Source organism: Vipera ursinii, assembly GCF_947247035.1.
Source record: "Vipera ursinii genome assembly, chromosome: 9".
NCBI classification, from domain to species: domain Eukaryota; kingdom Metazoa; phylum Chordata; class Lepidosauria; order Squamata; family Viperidae; genus Vipera; species Vipera ursinii.
The window spans coordinates 18,038,435-18,048,063 of NC_139523.1; the positions used below are offsets into that span (position 1 = coordinate 18,038,435).

General features: G+C 45.6%; 1 protein-coding gene across 1 annotated transcript in view; it reads right to left on the reverse strand.

Moving 5' to 3' along the window:
- LOC310644496 (sodium/potassium-transporting ATPase subunit gamma-like) overlaps positions 1-9,146 on the reverse strand; it is a 17,156-nt gene extending 8,010 nt beyond the window's left edge. Inside the window, exon 1 of the mRNA XM_083369573.1 lies at positions 8,923-9,146. The gene's annotated coding sequence lies outside the window, so the exon portion shown is untranslated. The remainder of the gene's footprint in view (positions 1-8,922) is intronic.
- Between the last annotated feature and the right edge of the window lie 483 nt (positions 9,147-9,629).

Below are 9,629 nucleotides of genomic sequence, written 5' to 3' on the forward strand. Positions count from 1 at the left end.
ATCAAAGCTAAATCATAGAAAAAAGAAGAAGAGCAGGCAGGAATTGTTGAGAATCCATAAAGGCAAACGTGAGACAAACCGCCAAATGCAATCGGTAAGAACCAGCTTTTGTGTAGTGGATTCTTTTTTTGCTAATATTAAGCACAGTAGGTTGCATAAGACCCAAGCGTGTAATCTACTCCCTGCAGTTAAAGGAGCAGTCACAACATGTTGAAAGGTAATATAGTTTACCAGTGTCGAAAGCAAGGCTACAAGTCAGTTCCAGAGAAAAGTTCTTGGCCCTTAAAATCTCAGAGCAATACTGGGTCAAAAGCTGGAGGTGCAGAAGACAACAGAAGGCAACTCCTTTTGGTGATCCCTGAGACAAGCTACCACATCTGCTGCAAAAACCCGGATGCCCGCTAGATGCCGATAAAACTAAGAAATTTCTGCACCTCTCTGCTTACATACCTAGTGATCATCTGCTTTTCTACAGCCCAGATTGGCAGCCCTTTGTAGATTCTTCTCCAAATACAAAGGCTAAGATGGGCTTCAGGCTGCTTAAACACAAGAAGGAAAATCCATAGAAAGAGGAAAACCTGCCCAGGCAAACGTCAGTGACACGGGCCCTTCCTCTTTACGCCCTCGGATCATTTTCTAGAGCCGTGTTTCTCAACCTGGGAAACTTGAAGATGAGTGGATTTCAAATCCCTGAATTCCCCAGCAAGCCAGAGGTTCTCCAGCCAGCCCCAGATGAAAACACCCTGCTTCCACATCAGAAATCAGAACGTAATTCACAGATGGAAGTCTCACGCTGGGGGAAGAAAGCTGGCGGAGCAGCCTTCAACTCCCTCAATTCCCCAACCGTAATTCTGGATACAAGTAGTCCTTGAACCATTGCATCTGTTAAGTTAGTAACCCGGTTGTTAAGTGGACCTGGCTTCCCTGTTTTACTTTGCCTGTCAGAAGGTCTCAAAAGGGGATCTCACAGGTACACAGCAACGGTCATAAATATGAACCAGTCGCCCAACATCTGGATTTTGATCACATGACCGTGTTGGGGGGGGGTGCCGCACAGGTCGTAACTGTGAAAAACAGACGTAAGTCACATTTTTCAGGGCTGCTGTAACTTTGAATGGTCACTAAACGAAACGTCGTAAGTCGACTACCTGTGTTGAAGCCTACACTGTCAAAATTAGAAAGGTGGAGAATTGTGTTTTAATACATTGTGCAAGGGGCGGAGATTTCAGATTCCAGCTTCCTTCGAGCAAGCATTTGCCGGTGTATTAGGCTAATAAAGGACTTTTAAGGTAAACAATGCCTCAGAGTCACCTGAAAAGCCCATACGTCGGAAACTTGACATACACACCAAGTTGCCCAGCTTGAAAAGCCCTGCTTTTGGAGATCAGGATCCACTTCAGGAAGTAGAAGAGAACTTAACTCCCAGGTGGGAGAGGACCCCTTCCTGAAGGAAGAGAGAAGAACCAAGTAAGCTAGATCAGGGGTCCCCAACCCACCCACCCACCCCCGTCCGTGGCATGCCAGCAACCGGGCCAGGCAAACAAGCAAAGCCCCACGCAAAACCACTCGCTCTCCAATCCGTGGAAAAACCTCTCTCCACGTAACCGGTCCCTGGTACCCAAAACATTGGGGATCTCGGGGCTAGATAGTGGCCTGTGAAGTAGTAGGGTTGATGGGTGGGTGGAAACATTACAGGTAGTCCTCAACTTACAACAGTTCATTGACTGACTGCTCAAAGTTACAACACCAGTGAAAATAGGGACTTGTGACCATTTTTCACACAACCGTAGGAGCACTCCATGGTCATGTGATCAAATTTCAGACGCTTGGCAACTGACTCGTTTTTATGACGGTTGCAGCCTCCCGGGGTCATGTGATCCCCTTTTGCAACCTTCTGACAAGCAAAGTCAGTGGGGAAGCCAGATTCATTTAACAACCAGGTTACTAACTTAACAACTGCGGTGATTAAACTTGACAACTGTGGCCAGAAAGGTCGTAAAATGGGGCAAAACTCACTTAAACGTGTCTCACTTAGCAACATAAATTTTGGGCTCCATTGTGGCGGTAAGTTGAAGACTACCGGTATTATAATCAGCACGGAAAACTGGATAGTGCCTGCATGCAAGATTTGGGATAGAGAGCAGTGCTGCAAAGAATGTTGGAAACTGTTACGGGTTTTGTGTCCAAAGGCACCGGGTGCCAAGGCAATAATCTGATTGGCAAAACAGAGAACAATGATCTCCTTGGAAAACTCCAGTTTCTAGCTCATTATGACAGCGTTATTGTGAAAGAGAAACAAGTTACAACAAGCCCAGGAAGCTTCTTTGGTTCTAAGCCAGCTCTGATTATAGCAGCTTTAATCATTTAAGCATTTTTAATTTTTTTCTGCAAATGAAGAGGGGGCCCGGTATTCACAAGTGCCAAGTTTAAAAAGAGATTCTGGAAGTGCCAAAAAGTTGTGTTATGAAACTGTATTATAACTTATGACAATAATTATCATTTCAGACAGGGTTTTTTTTTAAAAAAAGACAAAACCAGGACAAGTCAACCATGGATTTTAGAATAAAGTGGAAGGATTTACAACAGTGAATACAGTGTGTGTGTGTGTGTGTGTGTGTGTGTGTGTGTGTGCGCGCGCGCGCGCGCATGCATGTCTGTACAAGTAGGAAAGTAATTAGCTTTTCTTTCATAAATCGCTTCTGAGAAACACAGGTTCAATTCTCTGCCAGTAATCCCTTGCATATTCTAACTGGTCTGAGGATTATATCTAAGTATGGTTTGTTTAAAGCATGGTTTGTTGACAAAAGCAGGATTGGCTACATTTGAAAAACACTCCAAGTCAAAAACTGTGATCTACAATCAGTAGATATCCATTACATACCAAATTTTTAAAAAAACCAACACATATTATCGCACAGTGAAATGACTTTATAATGACTTGTCAAGCAAAATAGTTACTACAAACTATGATTTAGCCAGACAATTGCCCGCAGCATCTGAAGCTCACCCTTCCACCATATAGTCTTGATTTGTAATGAAGGAATTGAGGAAAGTTCCTTCCAGAAAGTGAAACCACTGGCCAGATGTGGATCAGTATTTTCTAGAGCAGTAAGTACATAACCTGACGTGTTCCAAAGGTCCATGAGTCATAACTAATACAACTATCAACAGCTATGAGTCTTGTAGTCCAAACATCCAGGTAGTCCTCGGTTTACAACCATTGGTTTAGCGACTGTTCGAAGTTGCAAGAGTGCTGAAAAAAGCAACTTATGACCAGTCCTCGCACTTACAACCGTCACAGCATCCCAACAGATGATCACAATCTAGAGGGTGGGCAACTGGCTCGCGCTTATGACAGTTGCCGCATCCTGCAGTCACACAATCCCCATTAGTGGCTTTCTCAGCTTCTGATAAGCAGAGTTATTGGGGAAGCCTGTGGGAAAGGTGACAAGTCGCACTCATGTAATGTCTCCCTTCATGACTGATGCAAAAAGGTGATAAAATTGGGTGTGGTTGTGGGATGCCTCACTTAACAACCCCACCTCTTAACGACCACTTTTATAGTCTCATTTCTGGTCGTAGGTCGAGGACTATCTGTACAGAAAGCACAGGCTGATTATCCCTGTTGCGTAGAACTCTAATTTACAGCCTCCCCTCCAATCTAGCCGGGGGAATTGCGGACGATATTTTCAAGTTGCTGCAGGCAAAATGCATGATCAGCTTCTCAGCTGTGTCTATTACCCGCCCTGTAGCAAAGCTCACACCAGGAAATAAAATAATGTAAAAGCAGGTTTCCACTTCGATAAATGTATACACTCGTAGGGAATAAAAATAGCTTTGAATGGCCTGCTCTAATGAGAATTCTTGAAAAGTATCAACAGAATAGGGAAGTTATTATATTATTTATCCACATCCTTAGGCATTGTATCAACATGAGGCTGGATCACTGTGAGAAAGCAACTGTTTTTATTCTAAGGGATTGTTTCCTAGAAGTTTCACATTGCTCCGTAGCTAGAAGCCTCCTATCTCAGAACAATGGTGATTATTTCTAAAATCAGGACAGGTCATCCTCGAATTATAACAACTCATGCAGTGACTGTTCAAAGTTACAACAGCCCTGAAAAAAGTGACTTTTGACCATTTTTTACACCATTGCAGCATCCCCAGGGTCACGTAATTTCTATTTGTATGCCTGACAACCCAGGTTTATGACGGTTGCAAGTGTCCCAGGGTCACGTGATCCCCTTTTGCGACCTTCTGACAAGCAAAGTCAAGGGGGAAACCAGATTCATTTAACAGCCGTGTTACTAATTTAACAACTGCAGGGATTCAGTTAACAAATGCGATAAGAAAAGTTGTAGAAGGGGGCAAAACTCACTTATCAAATGTCTCACTTAGCAACATAAATTTTGGGCTCAGTTGTGGTTGTGCTTCGAGGACTACCTGTAACACCCAGCTACTTTACATCCCAGGGAACTTTGCGTATGCCCCTTCTTTTAAAAACGTCCCTTCAAAATCTTTTCAAAAGATTTCCGCTGATTAAAATGTGTCAAGCAGCACCATTGGCAACAACAAAGCAATTTAGAGGGGTTTTTAAAATAGTAATAATTTTCATTATATTTTTTTGCAAAACTTACATATTGCGTTTCCTTAATACAGTGGTCTTTGTACGGTATTAACTAAGGTTATTAATGAACGCTGAAATTCATTGAAGAGAAAAAGAGGAAAGAAAATATTATATCAGTACTAATATGATTTATAGGGAGTCCTCAGGTTACAACTGTTTGGTCAGCGATGTTCAAAGCTGCAATCTCATTGAACAAAAAGTATTCACAGTGAGTCCCTGTGGTTATGGCTCTCACAGATCCTTGCGCTCACATGATCACAGTTTTTGAGATTTCCTGCTGGCTTCCCACAAGCAAAGTCACTGGGGAAGCTGACAGGAAATCAAAAGTCACATTCATGTGAGGTCCTTGTTTGACCACAGCAACTGATGCAAAAGGGATGGCTGAAATTGCTATCACTAAGTGTCATGGTCAGGTGAAATCATGCTCTACATTGTTTATAACTTCATTGCTTGGTGATGGATTTCTTGATCTCAATTATCACTTAAGCTGTAAAATATTAAAGAGTGTAAGTTTATTCAGCTCTTTCACCCAGAATTAAATATATCATTAAAAGCCACTCCAGGTTGCGTCAAAGTAATTGCAGTCCAATAAAAGTTGTAGGGACGCGGTGGCTCAGTGGGTTAGGACGCTGAGCTTGTCGATCAGAAGGACGGCAGTTTGGTGGGTCGAATCCCGAGTGCCGCGTAACAGAGTGAGCGCCTGTTACTTATCCCAGCTTCTGCCAACCTAGCAGTTCGAAAGCACGTAAAAATGCAAGTAGAAAAATAGGGACCACTCCGGTGGGAAGGTAACAGCGTTCCGTGCGCCTTTGGCGTCTAGTCATGCCGGCCACATGACCACAGAGACATCCTCGGACAAGCGCTGGCTCTTCGGCTTTGAAACGGAGATGAGCACCAGCCCCTAGAGTCGGAAACGACTAGCACGCGTGTGCGGGGGAACCTTTACCTTTACCTAAAAGTTTCAGTCTTAATATTTTACTTAATATTAAGGTCTCCCTTCTGCTGTGACTTAATATGGTTTGTGCATGTTATTTTTTTTTAAAAAAAGGACAAAGCAAATTTTAACAAGGATTAGAATACCGAAGTAGAAAGGAAGAGAAAAAGGAAAGCAGAGAGAGAGAGAGAGAGAAAAAAAAAGGCTTTTGGTTCCTTTTGGTGTTTTTTTTTTTTTTTTTTGAAATAAATGTCTCTACTTCTTGCCTGCTCTCTTCCTTCCAGCTTGATTTAACCGTTCAAAATGCTGGAAAATGTGAAAACAAATTGATCACTTTTGCACCACCGCTTTGGGCAGAACCCAATCAAGATATTATCTCCCTGTAGCTTTTGCGCAACAGCCATTGAAACAGCTTTTTCCACTCCTGAGAAAGAAATGTTGCCCAAAGGAAATTTCTTTCAAATTTTACAGAACAAAAGATCAGAAGGTACATAATTTGCATACATATGGTGGCAAAGTATGCAGGCTAGGGAACTCTGGGAGTTGAAGTCCACATATCTTAAAAGTCTTGCCAAGGCTTATCTTCTTAAGTAACACGGCACTATAAGAATTGAAAAACAATGAACACCTAGAGATCTGATTCTCTTTAACCATGTTCTTAAAAGCCCTTTTCTTCCCCCCCCCTGTGTAAACCTCTGTCCAGAAACTGGTCTTCTGATCTGGTTCCTTTGCTGATTTTCTTTTCCCCTGCCCCCCCTCCCCCCCCCCCCCCGCACAAAGGAAACAATGTCTCCCAGCAAGAGAAAGATGGAGGAAGGCACACAATCCTATCGTTAGATAAAACTTTGTCCAGGACAAAAGTCCAGCTTCCCTTCAGCAGAATGGCAGACTTAATCTCTGAATACCAGCAAGGGAAGAACAATCCTTTTTATTACCTGAAGGCAATTAAATCTGCTGGCAGAGAACACCTTTGTATTTAATCCTGCCCGAGAGTTACTCAATATTTTTTCTTTCCCTGCTCAGGTGAGACTGAAAAATTTCCTCCAACTCCACCAACAATAGCTAGAGGTGATGCAATTGTTTGACAAAAGGTTCCGGGTTTTCTGATATGCATGCAAAACAGGAGACTCCGCCTTGTTTTCCAAGTCACCAAAACAGAATACTAGGGTTGGAAGGGACCTTGGAGATCATCTAGTCCAGCCCCCTGCTCAAGCAGGAGACCGCCTAGACCAGGGGTAGGCAACCTCGGCTCTTTTATGACTCATGGACTTCAACTCCCAGAATTCCTGACTCAGGAATTCTGGGAGTTGAAGTCCGGGAGTTAAAGTCCATGAGTCATAAAAGAGCCGAGGTTGCCTACCCCTGGCCTTGACCATTCCAGACAAATGGCTGTCCAATCTTTTCTTAAACCCTCCAGCGATGGAACACCCACAACTTCTGAAGGCAAGCCATTCCACTAATTCTCACTGTCAGGAAATTTCTCCTTAGTTCTAGTTTTGCTTCTTTCCTTGATAAATTTCCATCTATGACTTCTTGTCCTGCTCTCAGATGCTTTGGAGGATAGCTTGACACACACACACCCCTCAGTTGAATTTGATGGTGTCTCTTCAAATGTCATATGAATACGGATCTCGCCTATCTCTCCAAAGCAACACCCTCACATCATCCAGGTTATCCTTCAGGCCCAAAATATTTCTTCCTGCAAAAAGGTTTGGTACCCCTCCACAAATAATCCATGGCTAGAGGAAGTGTTGAGAATGTTGCTTTGAACTGCTGCTGGAAAAGGGGGATCGAAATCTAAAAGTTAACCATTAATATCAAGCTTACTTCAGACCATCCATCCTGCACTTCCACATTTCATTTTTTTGGACAGTAATGGTTTCCTTGTTGACCTCTAAATAAGTTGGTCTACAGTTCACAGCACACACAACAGGAATTGAGAAATGTAATGTATCTGAGGAAACTCAAATACTTTGGCCACCTAATGAGAAGGAAGGACTCACTGGAGAAGAGCCTAATGCTGGGAAAGGTTGAGGGCAAGAGAAGAAGGGGACGACAGAGAATGAGGTGGCTGGATGGAGTCCCTGAAGCAGTAGGAGTGAGCCTAAAGGGACTCCAGAAGATGGTAGAGGACAGGAAGGCCTGGAGGAACGTTGTCCATGGGGTCGCAATGGGTCGGACACGACTTCGCAACTAACAACAACAAGAAAAATATATCTGAAAGGCATCGATTATTCTGTGAAAACAAATCAAACAGCCCTAAGTGTCGCATAGTTTGGTCCCTTGAAGTTGGCATTGGCAATTGACCTCGAAACATCCCACAAAGACGTGGCTTGTTCAAGGCATTTTTAATTGAACACATCACTATGGGCTCATCCCATGCCCTATACACTAAGCATAAACAAGCCACAATATGACCTCATGGGACTGAATCCGGGATGGGAAGTTCCCCAGGAAGCGTCCCCCCACCTCCTCCCCGCAAGTCCACCCTTTCACCCATAAAAACGCAAAACTATGCACCCCTCTAAAATCTGAACCGGGGAAAGCTCGCACTTCTACGCCGGGCCTCTAAAGAAGTCAAACCCATTTTCTGCCCGATCCTTTCTGAAGAAAGGGCAAACACCCAGAACTGTGTGCGTGTTGGGGTGGGGGGGGGGTTAGGGTTTCCCGATTCAACAAAGCCAGATACGCGCAAGTTGGGAGAGCCCACACGACCGCCAGCAAGGATGCGTGTGCGTGTTTTGCTGGTTTTTAAGTGCCCGCCGTGATTCTCGAAGTGCCACCCGGGTGGGTGCGTCTAGTTTGTGTTTGCTTCTTTTGTGTTGCAAGCTGGCCGTGTCTTGTGTGTGTGTGTGTGTGTGTGTGTGTGTGTGTGTGTGTGTGTGTGTGTGGAGGGGGGGCGGGAAAGTGGGAATCACGATTCAAGCCGCGTCCGCTGCCCTCGGGAAATTACAGGAGTTGCGAAGAAAGTGCGCGTTTTTGTGTGTGTGTGTGTGTGTGTTTTTCCCCCTCGGGTGGGAGAGAGGCCCAGATCAGCCCACTGGGAAGCCCCGCTTCGCCCGGCCCTCCCCGGCAGCCAAAGAAAGGCATCGCCGGCCAGACGCGCTGCCCCTTTCCAGCCTGCTTCGAAAGCAAAGCGCAACTAAGGAGGGCAAAGCCAAGTCCGGGGGGCTTTCAGGACGCCTCTTCCAGCCGAGAACCAGGCCAGCCCGCAGGGAAACGAGCTCTTTCCCCCCACCCCACACACACACACACACACACACACACCCCACGTTCGCTGGCCCAGAAAAGAGCCGAGGGACCCCCCCCCTCTCCAGGAAAAACGCCCCGATCCAGCCCCCTGTCGACCCCTGACACTTACCCCAGCCGGGAGAACTCGGGACGAGCAAGGCGATAAGTCCAAACGACCCGGAAACCCAGCGGCGGACGGGGGCGCCCCTCCTGTCGGCCTGGCTAAGTCGAACCTAGTAGGGCAGACCGCACCCAAACCTGCGCGGGCAGGTACGGAGGAACAGGTTTCGCTGCCTGGGTGGGGGTGGGGGCGCCAAGGCGGGCCGGGCCTCCCTGCTTTAGGGAAGGGGTGAGGAAGAGCCTTGGTGGAGCAGTGGGCTAATGCCTCCTTAAAGCAGCGTTTCCCAACCTTAGGAACTTGAAGATGCGTGGACTTCAACTCCCAGAATTCCCCAGCCAGCTATGCTGGCTGGGGAATTCTGGGAGTTGAAGTCCACGCATCTTCAAGTTCCTAAGGTTGGGAAACGCTGCCTTAAAGTAACACCAGCTGCCTGCAATTAGCGCAGGTTCGAGTCCCACCAGGCTCAAGGTGGGACTCGAACCTTCCATCCTTCCCGGGTAGGTAAAATGAGGAGCCAGATTGTTGGGGGGCAATTAAGCTGACTTTGTAATAATGCCGCTTGGGGGTGTGTGTGTGTGAAAGCCCTAATAAGCAGGCATAGACATAGAAGGAAGGCTACTGCTAAGCTTGTAAGCCGCCCTGAGTCTTCGGAGAAGGGCGGGATATAAATGGAATTAAAATAAATAAAAAATAAAAATAAAATAAGGGGGTGCCTG